This window comes from Gobius niger (genome assembly GCF_951799975.1).
Source record: "Gobius niger genome assembly, chromosome: 4".
NCBI lineage: Eukaryota > Metazoa > Chordata > Actinopteri > Gobiiformes > Gobiidae > Gobius > Gobius niger.
Window position 1 is genome coordinate 17,762,778 of NC_136855.1, and position 19,872 is coordinate 17,782,649.

Genomic DNA, 19,872 nt, shown 5'->3' on the forward strand with positions numbered 1-19,872 from the left:
ACAAGAACAACGCAAACAAAGGGCACCTTTGAAATAAGTCATGGACCAGTGAGCAAAGACAAGCTGTTCAATTTAATAAAGCAATGAACATAACGGCTTTCAAAAATGTGCATTGACTCCCCTCTGCTACAGCACAATAAATAACGTCAAATTCGGTAACTCAGCTCTGAACAACAAAAACTTTATAAAGCTTGTCTTATGCAAAATGAGTACTTCACATCATTCCTGTCAGTACACATTATTTCTAGTGACGTGTTTTACCTGCTCCAATCACCCTCTCGATGCAGATGTATGAAGGGTCTATCTCTTTGGCGAACTCCTCCACCGCCTGTGTAGGGTCCTCATACGTGTCAGGGTCCACATAGGTCTTAATGCCAGAGAACGGCACTGGAAAAAAAAAGAGAAGAGAAGGAAATATAAATCAGTGAGGAAGGTATAGAGTTGTTTGGAGAGTCTAAAAATTCAGCTGCAGGATACGCCTGAGGGAGGATGAGGCGTCCATAAATAGTTAAACAAGTTTGATGTTTATGAAAATGTGGAAAACATTTGCCTTCTAAGCCTTTCTCAAACTACTTCCCACAACCGTTAGGAACAGTAAAAATAAACTTGAAGTTAAGAGAGACAACATGAAAATAATAACGCAACACAAGTGAAAAGCAATCAAGAGTTTCATGAAATATGTAACATAAGACATGAAGAGGCATTCAGTCGTTTCTCAGTCGTTTCATTCCAGCAAACATGAATATCCTGGTTCTTTTGTGAAAGCGCATCAGACGCAAGAGTTGCTTAGAAGTTCAAAGTACAGTTGTCTCCGACTGTCTGAGTTTTTTGTTAGAGTAAAATTATCGTGTTAAGAATGAAAGAAGCAAACAAACAAACAAACAAAACGAATTGAATCATGCGCCATAAGCTTAAATAAACTTTTTTGGTTTGTGTTTCATGAAATACTGCATGTAATTACCATACAGCATGCAGTGTCATAGTTTCTCTCTCTCCCGTAAACATTAGGATTATGGCATATTTTACCCAGTCAATGAAAATTAGCATTTGTCTACAAGTAATAATGCATTTTTCTTTCTTAAAGGTGCATTATGCAACTATTATGTGGGAAAAAAAAGTTGATATTTGTGTGCATTTGACCTTGTAGCGGCTGTATGAGTGGTCAGCATGGCGCCTTAACTTTCCATCACAGTGGTTTCTAAGATGCTCCAAGATCAATTGTTTGGAAGGTTTTCACTGCTGACGGACCCTCACGCCAGAAAAACAACAAAATAATTGATCCTGGAGCATTGTAGAGACCACTGTGATGGAAAGTAAAGCCGCCATACTGGCCACTCATACAGCCCTGGGTCACTGCTAGGTCAAATACACACAAATCTCAACTTTTTTTTCGCACCAAAAGTTGCATAATGCACCTTTAACATACCTCATGCTTAGGAAGCAAAATTGGGGTGCTTGTTAAGTATTAATAATGTATTATTAAGCACTAGTACTCTGCTGAGGATTACGGGGTAGGCCATAAATAAGTATATTACCGGTATTCATATTTAATTAGCCTTGTAGTTGTTAACTACAATAAGCAGCGTATTCATCTTTACAAGCAGAAAATTGCAAGTTGTGAGTTAATTTTAGCATTTTTTATTAAAATTAGTAGATTTAAACAGATCATGACTTTAATTGTGTTCTTTATTATAATTACTGTATACATGGTTTTAATTGTAGCCTAAATTATAATGATCAAAACGCTTTACATCCTTCACTGAGCGGACTGAATCTCTCGCAGAACAACGGAGGAAATATGTTTTGTGTTCATATTTTGTCATTTAACCTTGTGGTTTTTAGCTTTCCCCTTGATAATTCCTACAATTTGTATGCGCCGAGATAAAAACGGCAAACTGAAAAAATGCCCCAGAGCAGCAGTAGATGAAGACATCGCAGGAAGCCCAAACCCAGCCTCCTCCTCCTCCTCCCTCTCCCTCTGACAGTGGAGATGCTGCTGCAGTAAGCACTGTGCATGATGACTGGCACAAATGATAAGTGAAGCAGCCCCTGGTACACCTCCAAGTACCACAAGAACTGGAGACTGACTGTACTTTATGGAAGTGTCAGCGCATATTGTGGAAAAGTTGAAGACATCGTCGACGATGGATTCCAGTTTGAAAGTCTGGCTGTGGCTCTGTCTCCTGGGAGTCTAAACACTGTTGTAATAGAGACAGATATTTCTTTACAGAGAGCTCAGCCTGGTGGCATCCCCTGTCCTGGTGATGCCTCCCCTGTGCACCGTAACATCAACAACACAATAACAAAAGGCTGTGGGAGGAACATCCTAACTTGTATAACATTTAATGATAACTCTCAAACCTTGCTTTACATCGTACTGGACTCAACAACCTTTTCTCGAAATCTAAATAACAAGAAGTGGCATCTTTATATCCTCTAAAGGGAAGAGTAACAAAACAAGAGCAACATCAAAAGCAAAAAAAAAGCAGTATGCGGATATAGGATTCGTATACGGTTCAGTCCAGTGGTTCTCACACTTTTCACAGCATCACCTAAGACACTATTTGCACCCGAAGATCTAAATCATGTCTGTAACAAGATTATACCAAGTCTAAACAAGGACCAAACCAGGTCGAAACCATGTAGTTCAAAGACAAAGCAGGATCAAAACATCACAATATTTCACTTTAAGTCAAACACAAACTAAAATTTCACTTTGTTGCCTATTTCAGCAAATTATCAATACTTTAAGCTGCCATATGTGCTTTACAGGTCATCTTCAGCAGATTACAAGCTGTCTTGGATACAGAATGTCATATCAGGAAAGGCATTTGACATTAAAACTCATAATCAGTTTTGTAATAAGCCCTGATATTTGACACTTCTATTTGTCTCTATCCAGCGCAATTTGCAAAGACTCTAATAGGAGCCTTCAGTGACTTGAACACAGCAGGCTACTGTTGCTTGCTTTTCACCTAAAAACAGTTTGTACATCACAAATTGTACCTTCAAGTGCAATGTCACATAACACAAAAGCTGCCGCCACTTTTAAATGAAATCGCAGGTGTGTACAAATAACTGAATACAAACCTGTGAGCGTAGCACCCGCCACATTATCAAACTGGTTAGAAGCCGAAGTGCCTGCATATCCAAAGATAACTAAAGAAATGCAATTAAATCATTTGCCAAAGGGTATGAGGAAGATGCACCGTACAGACACTGCTCTAGTCTCTCCCAAAACTTCAATCGGCATCGTAAGTACGTGAAGTGAATTGAGCCGAGAGCCAAAGCGAGGAGTTGTTTACCATGTCCGCTGTGGAAACGTGTCCTTCGCTTCTCCTCTGACTTCATCCTGGCTTTGATATACCCCTGACACCTGTGGAGGACACCACAAAAGAGAAGGCAGTATTGGCCCAAGTGCTGACAACATACTTGATTCCTCTTAAACAATTCCTTCATTTGTTTGGAGAAACGCATGCATGTCCTCCAGTGTACCATGGTGATATTTGGATGTTGCTCTTCCCCAAGCCAGTCAATGACCTGACCATATTGTCTAGAGCAGCGCGAGTCACATTTGCATTACCAAGGCCAAAAACCTGTTTGGTGAAAAGAAATAATGCTCTATTTCTCACCACCGACACAACAATCCATGTCCAACTTATCCCACATAGATTGCATTGTATCAGTGTATGTTGTATGAACTCCATCTCCCGTTACAGTTCACTATAAAACAGCAGCTCACCATTGTATCCTTGAACAAAATCTACAAATCTACATTATGACTTCAGATGACTTCCTGGTAAGAAGCCTCTGAGAAGAGAGATGGAGCATAGTCGATTCAAACAACTTTGAAAAACCTCTGCAAGAATAGACTATGCCACTTAACCAATAAAGTTAACGCTTTTAAAGTTAATTCGCAGATTGTCTATAGTTAAGTTCGTTTTCACAGAAAAAGTTGATCCAGGATGAAGCACAATCCTTCAAGTCCAGTCAGAAGTGTTTTGAACAGCTCCTCAGAGCACTTTATATCAAACAAGTGCGCTCAACAAACACAGCAACAAACTAAGTGTCTGGCTTAAGGATGTGGCAATACTTAATGATGGATATAAATAAACAGATTTTCTTGATTTTCTTTTCTTATTCTTTTTTACAAATGTATTATACTATTAGTAGTACACTCATTTAGCTTAGAGAAAGCACTTAGGCACAAGATTGAACAGGGGTCACAAATTAAATTTCACCAAGGTACAAACTGAAAATAAAAACTATTTATTATACATATTACTGTGATTTGAAGACAATGCAATTAATTGAATCCGGTGATTATTGTTTTTCTGCTGTAAAAATACATTTTGGCTCCTAAATAGCAGAAAGCATAGGGCCTCTTTTATACACAATGTGCACATAGTACAGTATATGCCATGTGTTTCCCCTCTTTGCTTAGTTCAACACACTGAGCTCTGTTTAGTCCTGGCTTAGTCCTGATTTAGTCCAGGTTTAGTCCAAGTTTAGTCCTGGTTTAGACCTGGTTTAGTCCAGGTTTAGTCCAGGTTTAGTCCAGGTTTAGTCCTGGTTGAGACCTGATCGCTGCAGATCGGGAAGCAGCCGTGCTATTTACGCATTATGATCGCGCGTGCATATTTAATTAGGACGTCCTCTGTTTGTTTTTAGCAAGCCGTACTTCAGTCATTCCGCAGCCATTTCTAAAAAAAGTAAAACATTTTCAGGAGCTCAGGGGTAGAACTCTCTCTTCCTGTTCATCTGGGCTGTAGTTACCGCTCTGCTGCAGTCAGAGAGAGAGAAAGAGAGCACACGCAGCTGCTCATCTGAGAGGATTCACGCTCGGGTCCAAAGTTCGGATCCAATGTTTGGGTCCGGACGGGTTGGCGCGTGGGTCCGTATCCAGACCGAGGTCCACCGTTTAGTGACCTCTGGCTTAGAAGTTCAAATAACCATACATATGCCCAACTTTATTCCCAAACATCATAGATGAAAGCAAAAAGTACTTGAATAACACGGCCATAACAAAATGACGTCCATTGATTTCACTCCACGACACTCTGGCCTCAAGCATCCTGCTCTTTCTCAATCTATCTCAACAACATTATTCAAATCGCACAGAAATAATATAAATCCACACATGTATTTGTTTTTGGCAGAAGTGGGAGGACAAGGGACCTGGCCGTCCCTCTGGCATCACACAAAGTGAATCAGATGTGTAATATTAACATTTACAAAAGTTTGACTTCACTTTGACTGGGAACAGTTTGATGTACCTCTCTGAATTATACAAAGGCATTATTGCGTATACATTGCAGATTTATTTGGTTTGAGAATAGGGACATAGCAGCTTCAAGCACTTTTCCTACGCCTCTGACAGTAAGGAGTAATACCTTTGGAGCAACAGTATTTGCATACTTTTGAAACAATATTCATAATTTCACAAGAGCTGCATTTCATATTTCTTGCAAAGCTTTGAGTGAATGTTTCAGGGTCCCCATGATCAATGGTCTGGTCTCTGTTATGTGGAGTCTTCTAAAAATTCAGATTCAAAGCCATTCATCAAAGTTTACCAATAATTGAGACTAATAAAAAAGTCTGCGAACCAAAGGACACAAATCTGCTCGAACCTGCCGAAGTTAATGGGAGGGAGCAAAGTGCTGGTACATGCATTACATGGTGAGTAATTAGCCAGAAAATTGGCGCAGCCAGTTGGAAAATAAGACTGTCCGCCTGATCGCAAAGGGACTCCATTAAAGGACTTCCTGAGAAGGCATCACAATAGAGATCATGGGAAGAGACAGAATACGTGTTTGAATGCACAGACCTCTCCACAAATATTGGAGCTGCTTATAAAATCCCAAATAGTCCAAAAAGATTCATTCTTTTTTTTTCTTTCAAAGTATGTATAGCAAAAACATCTGTCTGTCATGCAGTGCACATGGGTTTAGAAGTGTGTTTTACCGTCCAGTGATGAGGAGGAACAGGGTGAGAATGACCAGCAGAGAGAAACCCCCCACTGAGGCCGTGACCACCACCAAAACCTGGCCCTGGTCGGCAACGTCGGGATCTGTGGAGAACGCACAGCAACAAAAAATATCCAGCCAGTTCGTGAGAAAGAGCCATATTGAAGAACTGCTTAGGGGATTTCTAAGGTGGGCGCAGCGGCGGAGCAGCGGAAAGTAATACAAACTTAGTCATTTTACCTCTACGCAAAACCTTTTGGACAATTTTAAATCTGTAAAATGTAAAAGAAGGGAAAGTTAGGCCTGGTAGTGATGCTCAACAGAAAAGAAAAGAAAGAAAAATGTTGAGTGTAGCAACGGTAGTCATTACAATAATTGTGATTGTTGTAGACAAAAGCTTTCACTTTATTGTCATATTGGGAAAATAGTATACAGCATGCCTGTACAGGTTTTAGCGCACTTTACATTTGTACTTAGACAATGTGTTACTTACAACGATATCAATGTTGTGAAATTGCAGTTCTTTTATTTGACAACCGAGTTGGAACTACTTCTTCTGCTCCATATGGTTTGTCCTTGGGTGTGTGCACGAAAGCGTGTAAAGGTGTACATCCAGATTTATCTTTTGAAGCATGGCTCTTGCGGAGGCTGCTTCCTCCAGGTCTGGGCTCAGCGGAGCATTATGAGCGCGCAGCATAAAGGACTATAATAAACACAGCCTGAATCAGAACCTACAGCGCTCATCAACATTAAAAAATAAATAGCTTACGGCTGAAGAAGCACCAATGAGTTTTAGTGATCCATGCTGAAGAAGAACGGCCATTAAGTGTCTCCAAGGTTTTTATAGGGTTGTTGATCAACACGGGTGAATCAACCACCCCTGGCTTCCTGCCCTGTAAAACCTTCACCTTGAATTGAGCTGGACACCTATTTTCTCCCAAAATAAGAATGGGGATGTCAGACAGTATTTTTCCATCTTGTAATTGAGAGAAAAAGCCAATAAGCCAAATTAAAACCAAATAGCCAAATGTTGGAAGATTTTCAATTGGAGTTAAACTCATTTACTCTCACTAGTCACTTCGGCCATTTGGATGCTCTGCATGTACTTTACAGGAGTCTTTCTTCAATTTACATTGAAACACACATTAACTTAATGTACATATATACCTTCAGCAGCAGTGGAAAACTCAAAGTTGGGGCTGTATGCGGTGACTCCGGCTGTAGTCCGTGTGCGCACATGGAACACATACACAGTGGAGGGTCTGAGGCCTGTGACCACCACACTTGGCGTGCGAGTGCGGGTCGACGAGTAACTCAGCTGCTCCTGCTCCTGTAACAGACACAATAATAAAGTGCACGCATTACAAAAGCGCAGTGTTTGAACAAAGTACTTCATTTTATCCAATTAGCTCCCCCAGCAGATGGTGAGCACAGCAGAATTAGAAATGACTTATGAATAGTCTATCCTAAATTTGTGCTTCTCTGCGCTAACAATGCATATTGTTCTGTGAGCCGTGGTTATTGTGCACATCTGAATATTTTTTCCCATTAGCGAGACCTCAACCATTTATTGTAACCGATGCGAAACAATGGAAAGTCATACAATCTCCACCAAAACTATGTGCATTAGGACAAAATACAAAACCACTCATTCTCCTAAATAGGTCAGTCAAAAACGCGAGCCACTTAATGTACTGATTTCAATGCATGATATTATACTGGATTTGGAAAGGATGTTTTACACAGCAAATGAGTTAGTTAATATGCGTGTAATTTGTCTAGTCTATACCTCTGGCCATAGCTAATACATCAAATTAACCCAGCTCAGTCTTTCACAGTAACTTGTGATGGCCTTTGGTTAAGGCTGGCTCCTGCAACACATAAGCTTTTCACTTTGTCAGCTTCAACATCTTGAGTTCTTCTCCTGGTTCTGACATTTTGCAGAAGGAGCTTTTGCCCACTGAGCTATTCTGTCTAAATAAGCCTCTGACAAAAAAAAAAAAAAGTAATATTTTAGTCTGCAGTAATGGCCAACGGCGGAGAACTGGGGGGAAAAATGAGCCATTACCCTCTCATAGTACTTGACTTCATAATCCACGATGTCTGCTGGCGGCTGTTCCACTTGCTCCCAGGAGAGGGCGATGCTGTTCTCACTGGCCCAGTCCTTCCTGACCACCCCCACCAGTGCTGGACCTGCATTCACACACACACACACACACACACACACACACACACACACACACACACACACACACACACACACACACACACACACACACACACACACACACACACACACACAAACACACACACACACACACACACACACACACACACACACACACATAGTTACAGAGACACTGCCACGCCGACGGAGCATCAAATAACACCAGAGGAAGAGAGTGGGAAGTGAAATTAAGAAAAATGGCTGACAACTGGAACACGCAGTCACCTGTCCCGGCCCTGGGGCTCCGCAGATATGAGTGATTACAGTCATTTACTGCTCCAGCCACTGAGCCACACTCTTTATCTGAAACTTGAGAAATAATATGGTTTTGGGGAATATTTTAGCCACAAAGCCATAGGGAGGACTATGTTTTTAAGTCTTTAATCTACATGAAAGATTGTCATAACTGCAATAGTAACATCAAAACATAAACATTCATCAGTCATACAATTTTATTGAATGCTCTTGGACTTCTCCTGTGTCTGTGTGGGTTTTTCTCCTGGTGCTGAGGTTTCCCCCATCAACCCAATCCGTGCACAATAGGTATCACGATGGAGCTGGAGTTGAGTGTGTGAGTGGTTCACTGCAGCACCCACTGATCTGGCTGACAGGTTGCCCCAGCAGCACTGAAGGATGGGTGAAATGAGGACACATTTATCCCACAGGGACAATTAAGCTAGCCTCAGCCATAAATGACTTTTCTGACAAATTGTTGCATTAACTCAAGATTGAAAGCAGAGTATACAACTTTGTTTGGAACAAAAACAAAACGCAACGAAAAAATAAACTCCCGCAGAGAGAATGTCTAAATGTGACAATTTACAGTTTCTACAACTGTCTGATTGCACCCTTGATCATTTTTATTATGACGGCAAATTATGAAAATATTTTATGCAAAGCTACACAGACAGCTAAAATCTCCCCTCAGACATTCAAATATTTACCATTAATTATTCAGAAATCCCTCACATGGACGGAATATTATTTGGAAAACGAATACGGCTCATTCCTCTGTTGTGGAGTGAGCCAGGAACATTGAGTGAATACAAATTCTGTCCTATATTCATGTTTAAAAGTGTCTCCTCTTTCAAAGCGCAACAGAATGAAGACTTCAGGCTTGTTCAAGTACAGCTAACAAGGGCATCGTTACATGATAGTTTTTAGAGCTTTATTGCAAAGAGATGGATCACTTTTTTGTGGCTCATTAGAAGAGCTAAATTAGTATGAAAATATCTATATATATGAGTGATCTTTCATTGACCCCTTGTGGATTATTGGTTCTGCTGAGATGTGAACCCCAACCTGAAGCTCTGGTGACAAGAAACTTCATAAATATATTCCCAACACGCGAAACCTACAAAACTCCACTAAAACAAACTGCTCGGTCCATAAGTGTGTTTGTTGGAGCCAGAAGAAACATCTGCTGTCGCCTGAGCTACGTGAAGCTACATGGGCCGCTGTGTCCGGTGGGCAGCTGGTGTCTGAGCCCCACACAGAGCGCCAAGATGTTGTGGGAATATCCCAGTCCCAATCTGGCTGCTTCTCGAATGTAGTGATGGTAAACAGCAGACACAACAGCATGTATTGACAAGAGCACTGCTGTATAAACTCTGGAACTGTGCAAATACTAACAATATGTGATCAAATATCATGTGAAAAAGTTTTAAGTTTTTACCCCAATTCTATTTCTTTAGAGGTACTCCTGTCGTAAATAGATAGACACATTGATAGAACATGGGGGCTTATAGACGATAACTGGTTGGAAACAAGACATTGTAGTGTCTACAAAAATGTGCCACTATTGAACTAAAATGTAGCTTGTGAATTCTCAATCATACAGGAGTTTTTCATCGTATACAAAAGTTATATAATCTGTCATGTGTACTGGTTTGTTTAAGTTACTGCGAGCCGAGAGGATTTAATCAGGCCCCTGCCTGGTATAGTGCATAAATTCCAGAGTATGTAAAAGAAAAGTAAGTGTCTATGCCCATTCCTGTGCAGTTATGATTTTTTAAAGAAAAAACAGAAACTGTCATTCCAGCCACTGGGGGGCAGCGTAAAAATTAAAAAAAATCGCACGTGTCCAGCAGAGGGCGCTTATATAAGAGATCAAGATATGAACAACACATTATAGCCACGTGGTGAATGGACATTCTGCCCCAGGACGGCTGTGGCTTTAATAACAGCTTACCACCACAGAGTGTGGAGTCAATGAATAATTACTATTATGTACCACTTAGAGAAACTTGTGACACAGGCTTGTAAAGTGCAATACAAGTGTAAGCCGTTGTTATTGATTAGGCTACAGTCAAGTTGGGGCTTTCACCAAATGACAGCTCATTATTATTCATTTATGGGAAAAATGTTTTCCATAGTATTTTCTTGTTTACATTATATATGTGCCGTGGGAGCTGAATTTCGACCCACAACCCTAAAGTAGTTTGACACCCCTGTTTTAGATAGTCCGGTACACTATGTAATTTCACCGGATTTTTGTGAGTATCAAAATTATACATGTTTGTACAGAAAAACAATGTTCCCATTTGCTCTGATATGTAAAAAAAAAAAAAGTGCGACAAGGTGATAACATTTATATGGGGACTAAAAAACGTAGTTTGACGAAAATGTACGATATTTGGTAGAAATTTTCCATTTCGTTGTTCCAATTAAAAAAGTCAATGAAACCCATGTCATATTCTTTCACAGTGTTGCCGTAGCGATGACCAGAAATCCCCATCCCAATGGAAAAATAGTATAATTGCACAATTTAAAAAAATGACAAGGGCAAATGGAAACATTGTTTTTCTCATTGCTTATACTATAAGTTTCCCAAACATATATAGTTTTCATACTCTCCCACAGAGTGAACCGTTGAAGACGTTTTGCCTCTCACCTCAAGAGTCATAGCACTAATGACTAACATTTGGCAGCAGGCAGAGTACATACAGGGAGGGGTTTAGATCAATATGTATTCCACGGCTGCTAAAAGATCATCAGTGCTGAAAAGGTGAGAGGCGAAATGTCTTCATCTATAAAACAACTCAGTACAGGAGACGCTGGATAAAAAACCTTCTGACAACTAATCTGGGTTTAAAGTACATCGAGGTGGGGGTATGCCCATGCCTCAAGTCTGCTAACTGGAGAACGCATCAAAACAGGTCATTCAGAACGGCTGAACTGTATTCGAAACATGGCTAAACCTTGGCTGTGACTCTGTCTTCCTTGTCGTGACAGTTTCACAGACGTCTATATTATAATCCTGAGTAAAACGAGAGGGAGAAGCTGGAGACTGAAAATATCTGCAGCCAGCTATCCTGCGTAAGAAGCAGAAATTTATGCAAGGAGAGGCACTGAGAGGACCTCAGGGGGAAACAACCCAAATCCAAAGAGGAAAAGCTCCAACATCCGGAGCATATCAATCCAAGAACGGCCGCGATTTCCACAGCCACCAACACTTCCCAAGAGGACCATTCTGTGCCTCTGAGCAGTGCTGTGGCATGTGACAGTGCTCACGGCATCATAATGTTACATCCATACTGTTTTTACTGTCAACATGAGCTGCATTTTGAACCTAAAACACCTTCCAACAATATTAGCAGAATGTATTTGTCATCTGTAAAAAGCATTGACACCTGGCAGTGGATTTCGTGTTGGTTTTGAGGGTTTTAAGTGGATTTCCTCTTGTGATCAAAATCCTTTTGTTTTCTGTTTTAGGGCCAGTTTTATTTCAATTGTAATCCTTCTTTAATGAGGGCAAGTGTGGATGTTGTTTTTTGCACCTACATCATTTTCATTCTAAACAGGAACCTTCAACGTTTCACGCTGAGTGTTAAAACAAATAATAACAATGGCCACTTAAACTCATTTGGCTTCATTTTCCGTACTATGTTGTGACGTGACTTATATTCCCTCTATTTGTTGTGGTTTAGTTTTGATTTCCCAATGAGTTCTATAACACCAAGTGATTATTTCAAAAGGAAAAAACACACACACAGAAACCTGAATCCTTTTTTTTTTTTATCAGGTTTTGTTTCATTTGGATTTGGCCACAAATTACATGTATTCAGTATAAAAGAGGTAAAAACCTCGTACATATGACTACTCTTTGAAAACCTTTGTTTCTATGGAACAGACCAGAACAACTGAAAGTTTGCTGCCTAGGTTAATCTAGCATAGCCTTTATCTTGTTGTAGGCCAACTGGTTTAGTCCTGGACAACATTTTGTCAAGAATTAAGCAATCACATGGAGAAATGCATTAAAAAATGCTTAATCTAATGCAAGAAACAAATTATGTCTATTCCTATAAACTTAACCAGAGGCTAAACTGGTTTGTCACTGCTATGAAAAGTTATAAACAATTTTTGGTAAATTCAGCTAAATCAAAGTGATGAATTAAAACAATGTACAAGACGCTACTTCGGTAAATTGGTGAAAATAGGTTAGCCCTGAAGTATAAATGCTCAAACGGATAGAGGAAGGACAGAGGGGAGGAGAGAGTGAAGAGGGAGAAGAAGAGGAGTCCCACGAGGTTGCATCTCCCCAGCATCTGAGCATATAAATAGAATCCAGCCTTATTCCCAGAGCAAGACGGAAAAACACAGAGAAAAGAGGGAAAAAAAATCTAAAATCAGGACACGACCGAAACACCAAAGATATCTTCATATGTGCAATGAGCATGTGCTTCTGGGTAGGCAGAAGGAGCAGCAATAAAAAAGTAGTACAGTGGAGTAAGTACAGCCACTTATTATGATTTAGATAAAAACCTTGTTATCTGCAAGGTTTAGAAGTTAAATAACTTACACTTTTAACTTAAGCAAAAGTTACTTGGGAAGAAAGTAATACTCAAAACTATTATTTTTTTTTAATTGAAAAGCATATTTATAGTATGTTATTATGTTCTTTATCAAATGTTTTTTTTTAAAGAATTTTGTAAAGAAAAAAGGGACTTTATATTATCTACTTCCTGTTGCTAAAACAACAGCAACAAGCAACAACTACAGCCATAGACGTGAAGTCAGAAAGCCAACAAAAAGAAAGCGACGACTTGTATCTATTTCAAGAAGAGATATAAGAGAACATCTTCTTCACTAACTATTACAGGAAGGATGTGGTGCACAGCAGACTGTGCACACACAGCTGCGTCCAGGACTCCTCAAGTGTCAAAAGTCAAAGAATGAGTGACATACTGACCTTAGTCAATGAAAGAGGTGTCACCATGATGCTACATACTGACTGTATACTACATTTCTACCGCTTCTTCTGCTGCTGCTATAACTACTGTAATTACTATATTTCTGCTGCTAAAGTTGCTGTAAAGAAGATAATTGCCTTGAAATTAAATATACAAAAAGTTAAATATAAATAATAATAATAATAAAAAAAAACCTTTTCTTTCTCAGTACAGAAAGTATTTGTGCTATCTAACCCACATGTTTGGTAATCTCTGTGAAGTTACTGCAGCACAAAAAAGCAATTTCTCCAAATCGTTACAATCTGCCTTGTGCTTGCGGCTTCTCTCTCGTTGTATCAGCAGCTTGTTTTTTTCTTATATGCAAACAACAAAGAGAAGCCGGCCGTGTTTATGCACTCGCTCTTGACAGAAGACCACAGTGAACATAGTGGGAGGCGCTGCTGAACAGAAAGTGCAGAGAGGACCCGCAGCAGCACAGAGAGCACTAAACACGAGCTCTCGCTGTGATCGGACGCTTCCTTGAGATTTAACCCGATACTGCTGACCTTACAGGGATTATGAAAACTCCAGCATCCTGGTGCGCACACACAAGAAGCACTGGTTCAGGCTAAAACAAAATGACATCAATTACATCATCATTTCATCAAGCGACACAATGTTGATTTGGATTGAATTGACAATTATTTGATCAAATGTGGATTTTCTTTCATTTCTTTCTGTAAATGATTAAAGAGGTATATGGTGTAATAACTATAACAGCGCCAGCCAAATTAGTTGCAATCAGCATATTTGTTCTATGAGTAATTATAGCCAAAGTATGGTAATAAAATGTGTAAAAGTAGGAAAAGTAGAAACATCAACAATAACACAAGAACAGTCAGATAGTATGAGTACAGTTGTAGTAGCAGCAGCAGAATTATTTTTTGTAGTAAAGCAAGCTACGTTTATTTGTAAAGCACAATTTGTACACAGAGCAATTATAGTGCTTTACAGAAATACAGGAATGTATTTACCAACATAAAATTATGACCTGGGAAGAGCCAGATTTATATTGCAGTGCAAACAACATTATCTCTGTATTTCCGTAATGTATAAATCTGTAAACTGGAGCAGTTCACAGTGTTTGAAATGAGGAAGAACTTTTGCAGTGATTGCATCAAGTGTGCCTTGTTTTAGCAGATTAATATTCTCAAAACAACAAACCACTACAATTAGCAATAGCAAAGCAATATCCGCAAAACATTTAGTTTTTAAAAATGTTCTCTGTTTGTAAATATCGAGCACCTCGTGCTGTTCCGTCATTGCCGTGTTTTTAATTGGTCACTGACAGCAATACTGCCGCGTGATTCAAACCAATGCTTGAGAAAATCACTTCTCTTTGGTCCTCATGGCAGGGGGCTGACATTGCTGCGATATCACCCCCTAGTTGCTAGGGGCGACTCCAGAGGATGCAATAATGCATGTCTCAATGGGCCTGGCTCCAAAGACTTTAATTGTTTTTAAAGATACTTGAAAAAAAGACACGGTTTAAGGTTAAGGTAAGGTTAAGGTATACTTTATTGTCCCTGTAGGAAAATTTGCATTTGCCCCATCCTTCGATGCCGCTGGGGCAACCCGTAAGGATCAGTTTCGACGGCAGTGCTGCACGAGGACCCATCTCCAGATGTGGAGCCAGGCTGATGGTCAGAATAACCTGGCTGAGGATTCATCTATTGTACATATTTTTAGAGGTAGAGGAAACCGGAGGTACCCGAAGGACACCTATGCAGACATGGGGAGAATATGCAATGTCCACACAGAAAGGCCCCGTCCAGGTGGGAATCGAACCCGGGACCTTCTTGCTGCGAAGCACAAGCACTAACCGCTCCAATGCTGAGAAGAGAAAAATATTTGTAGCCACACTGGCTTTATGTTATATTTCAGCAGCTGTGAGTTTTGGTTCGGCCCAGGAGCACTGTGGAGACACAGTGCTCTTTTTTGGAACATGCTCAACAGGAGAAGACTGAGCTGCCATCATGGATTCTCTCTCGAATTGAGTAATTAATGTAAATGGGAAGTGAACAATGACAGTCAATGAATCAAAGATAAGTGCGAGTTGCACATGATGGATTCTCGTATGCTTGTGAAGGTTTATAAAACTACGCATCAAGGGCAAATAATCTTTGGAAAACGACAAAAGAAAAGAGTTGTCATGTGCACAGCAGAGTAGAGCCGTTTTCAGCCTGAATTTTGTCAGAGTTGAGGCCTGTCTCATATCTTCATGGTAGAATATTTATAAACAGTACTGGTTATGTTGGTCACACATTTTTTTTTATTGGTGGTAAGAAATTTCCAAGTAGAAAAAGGAGCTGTAGTTCATCCACTTCTGTGTAACAATGAGTTTTGGTGCCACACAACCATCACTATAACTTGTGGTTAGAATAGCAGTATGCGACTGGGAGAGAAATGATTAGAAATTATGATTAATAGCTTTAGCCTAATTAAAAGCATAATGAGGCATTAATAGGCAATTTGCAAACAGATAGCACACAAACAAAATAAAAAGGCCCCCTCCCTCTCACTGCGAAACCTATTTAAGTGCTAATTCTGCCTTTGATTGGCTATTATTTCGTTATTGGAGTGATATCACAATCAATTGCATAAAGCTCATCACTGTCTGAGATGCATTTGGCAGTGAGCTCGGCTTTCCAAGTCAATGTGAGCAGATGTTTAGTAAGGCAAGAACGTCTCCGGGAAATGAAAGTAAAACTACTTAAGGCATTAAACACTTTAAAAACATACTTAAGCAGCAAATTGCATTAAAATAGTGTGGGTGTAAACAGATAAAAAACTGAAATGGTTGTAAATGCTGCATATAATATCAAATTAACTATTATGGCAAAACTTGTGAATAATAATAATTAAATTGCTCAATAAAATTGCTCAAGGCATAATTATTTCTGGGGTAATCTTGCTCACAAACTCATTATTGTACAGAAAATCTGCAGGATATAGGAACTACATCAGTGGTTCTCAAACATCAAATAAATCGTTTTTTCAATGCCACCAGGACCATCTTTAACAGGACTATGCCAGGACTAAACCAGATGTAATTCAAAATGTTCATTGTACTCCTGGTCTACATTGGTTTGCTTCTAAGACTACCTCATCCAGTAAAATGCAGATCTATTTCATTCCTGGTTTAGTGCCTGTTGTTTGCTGTATGTCTAAAGCAGCATTCTGTCTTAACAATAATCATAATTGAACTCCTCCGTTATATCTGTAAAAATAGAATATCGCCTGTTCTGTCAACACTGCAAGATTTCACAATGTCATACTTTCCGTTGTAGATCTAATTGCAAGCCTAACAAGCGAGGCATCCTACCATTGTCATTCACACTAATTGAGAGAACATCCCGAGATGCTGAAAAGTGCGTTGGCTGTACAGAGACTTGCTGTGAAGGCATGAAGCACTGACTAAGACAATGCTACTGTCTGGAGGTGTGAGGCTGTGAGCCAAATGTGCACTGTGGATCTGCTGTGTGCTGCGTGTCTCCTGCGAGATGCTAGTTTGACAAGTTAATCCACTCTAAACATGATAATGGGAACATTCCCACGGGCAGCCTTTTCCTCCTCCTGAGATGATTTGCATTCAGTCTGGCTCTGCCACAAACCAAGACATGTGACATCTGTCCTCAATGACAATGTGACAGCATATCAGCATCATATCTCAATTCCAAAATATATGGCATTCAATTCTGCTGCAGATAATGTGTGAAATGAATAATCACAATTAGCTCATATGATAAGAAAACAAGTAATAAAATCACAAACTCTAAACTGCTCCAAATTAACAAAAATAAAGTGGCGAGAAACTAGCCAATGGCTGGAGAGGCTGAGGAACCACACTGTTATATGCAATATACGACGTATACACTATATATGCTTGGACATAAATGTTACTTTATAAATAAGTGCATGAATGTTTACTTGGATGTTATTTGAGCTCCATTTAATAAAAAAAAAAAATCCTAACCTCAGAGGAGAATCTGTTACATTTTCTATGTTTGTTTGGGGACACTGAAGGACTTGAATTAAAGATGCATTATGCAACTTTTTATGGGGGTAAAACTTAATATTAGTTTATTTTTGACCTTTCAGTGACCCAGCGGCTGTATGGGTGGTTAACATGGCGCCTTTACTTTCCATTTCGGTGGACCTATTGTTCTTTAGGTTTTCTTGTAGAATTTCACTGTTGATGGATCTGTCCCCATGGTTACATTCCATGTAAAAAACCTACCAGAAACCCTACAAAAAATTGAATAAAATTAGTCTGGGAGCATCCTAGAGGCCACTGCGATGGAAAGCAAAGGCGCCAAGACAACCTCCCGTACAGCCACTGGGTCACTAAAAGGCCAAATACACACTTAATGCCTTTTTTTTTCCACATACAGAGAATCGCAGAATGCACCTTTAAACCTATGCTGAAATTGGGAGAACATGCCAACTCCTCACAGAAAGACAACTGAGATCTTCTCTACTTCAGTCTCCTCTCGAAAGTTAATGCTTGAACTTTAAAATGTGCACGGCAAACTGAATCTTGATTTCAAAACATTAATCACAGACTGACTCACAATTACTTGTAAGAAATATCACAACTAGACAGTTATACAAAATTGTGCAGCCCAAGTTATGAACGCATTTGAACAGTAAAAGGCTCCACAAAGCATTTACAGCACACCATCTCCTACTTTATTGCTGCCGCTGTGCTTCTGAACAGAGGGAATCCTGAACAGGGGCACAGACTAATATTTGTTCACATGACAGTTTAATCTCCTCTCTCCTTGTGAAACCTTTATGAAGATGCAATCAGGCATTTCATTCAGGAGTTTCTTATCAGAGCAGCAATGGTAATCACAGCACTAATGGGACTGTGAGATTGTTATTTGGCATACACATTGATATGAGTTGATTTCTATCACAGAGCTCCAGTACTGAAACAGAATGCATGCAGTTTGGTTCATTCATCCTTGTCTGCTTTACATAAATTATCCAATTTGCCTTGGACATTGGATTATGCCTCTTTGCTTAGATTTGGAAACAGATTTAGAGTCAGAAAATAAACAGAATTTACACACATCAGACACCAAATACCTGTAAAAAATAAAATGCTTCTGTTCGGACACATACGATTTGTAGGAAGTGGTGCTTTACTTTGGGCCACGATCTAGATTATTACATGAACAGAAGGCTATCAAAAACCCCCAGAGCAATTTAAATAAGAAAATGTTCAGTGGCTAAAAACATCATTGGATTTACTCATATGACATGTTTGTGAAAAATGTGAAAAATAAAAAGTTTTCCCGGTTTTGTTGTTTTCTGACAACTCAAGGTGTTAAAAGCAGTTTATAGGGAAACTTTCTGCACTCCAGATGGCAGCTTTGCCCACGCAAGCAGGATTAACATGATAAATGTTTCAAAAGTATTCCCGCAGTTTCACATATTTTCATCACTAGAATATTAATTATTCTAATGCAAAAATAATAATTACTCTTTCAGCTTTCCCCACAGTAAATGATCCGCCTCTAACCAGGCACTGATTTGCATGTGGGCTGAGCTCAGATTTTTGGTTTTTGATGCAACCATTGGAGTTTATCCATAAATACCCTGAACACACGGGCAAGTTACTTTTAGTTGTTAGCAAAGAAATAAATAATGAAATAAATACAAATACATAGAAATATATTTAAAACATACTCTGTAAAGCCTGTTTTTCTCAATACAAACAAATAATTAAAACAGCCACATTATGCATTATTCATTACTCATCAAACCTCAACGGACCTCAATATAAGTATGAAAAATAGCATCTATGAATGTAATTGATGCACAAACCAATAATAACAATAGTTTGAGGCTGTATTCACACATGTTAGAGCGCCTTATGGATCGGCCCGAGACTGCCCTAGTTTCAACTGCATTTACCTCAAAGTTACTTCAGTCCCTGTTCACATGCACCCACAACAGACGTCGCACCATCAGCCAAATAACAACGATCAGCTGTTCAACAAACTTATTCCAATGACAACGGGCATCGACTTGTCAATGCGTCGACATGCACGCAGATGCGTACTTCCCCAATATGCGCTATGGTCACTCTTCGCTCCCGTGGTTAAATACAATGAGGCTGATATGCGAGGCGAGGAGAAATGTACTTAATCGGCTCATGTAGAGGAGAGCTTTACTGTGCGGCAGGAAGGGAAAGAGAGCCCCTTTAGGTCGACTTAAAGGACATACGGAGTTTTAAAATGCAGTGGGTAATTAAAGAATGGATTTGGATGAGAATCTAAAATCTAAAATTCTGCTGCCTTTCGTCAACATCTCCATGGAGATGAGCTGGAGACATACCCACTCCCGGTAAAGTTATAGTCATTTCTTAGGAGAGGTGAGCCGCACATCTTTGTTTGTAAATGGGCGGCACGGTAGCACAGCGGTTACTGCTTGTGCT

General features: G+C 39.6%; 1 pseudogene across 1 annotated transcript in view; it reads right to left on the reverse strand.

The window, feature by feature from the left end:
* LOC306962233 (ephrin type-A receptor 6-like) overlaps positions 1-19,872 on the reverse strand; it is a 55,053-nt pseudogene that overhangs the window by 4,951 nt on the left and 30,230 nt on the right. The window contains exons 9-13 of the transcript XR_013794275.1: positions 8,035-8,159; positions 7,134-7,296; positions 5,965-6,070; positions 3,306-3,376; positions 262-387 (exon numbers count right to left, since the gene is read on the reverse strand). The product of XR_013794275.1 is annotated as an ephrin type-A receptor 6-like (transcript). The remainder of the gene's footprint in view (positions 1-261; positions 388-3,305; positions 3,377-5,964; positions 6,071-7,133; positions 7,297-8,034; positions 8,160-19,872) is intronic.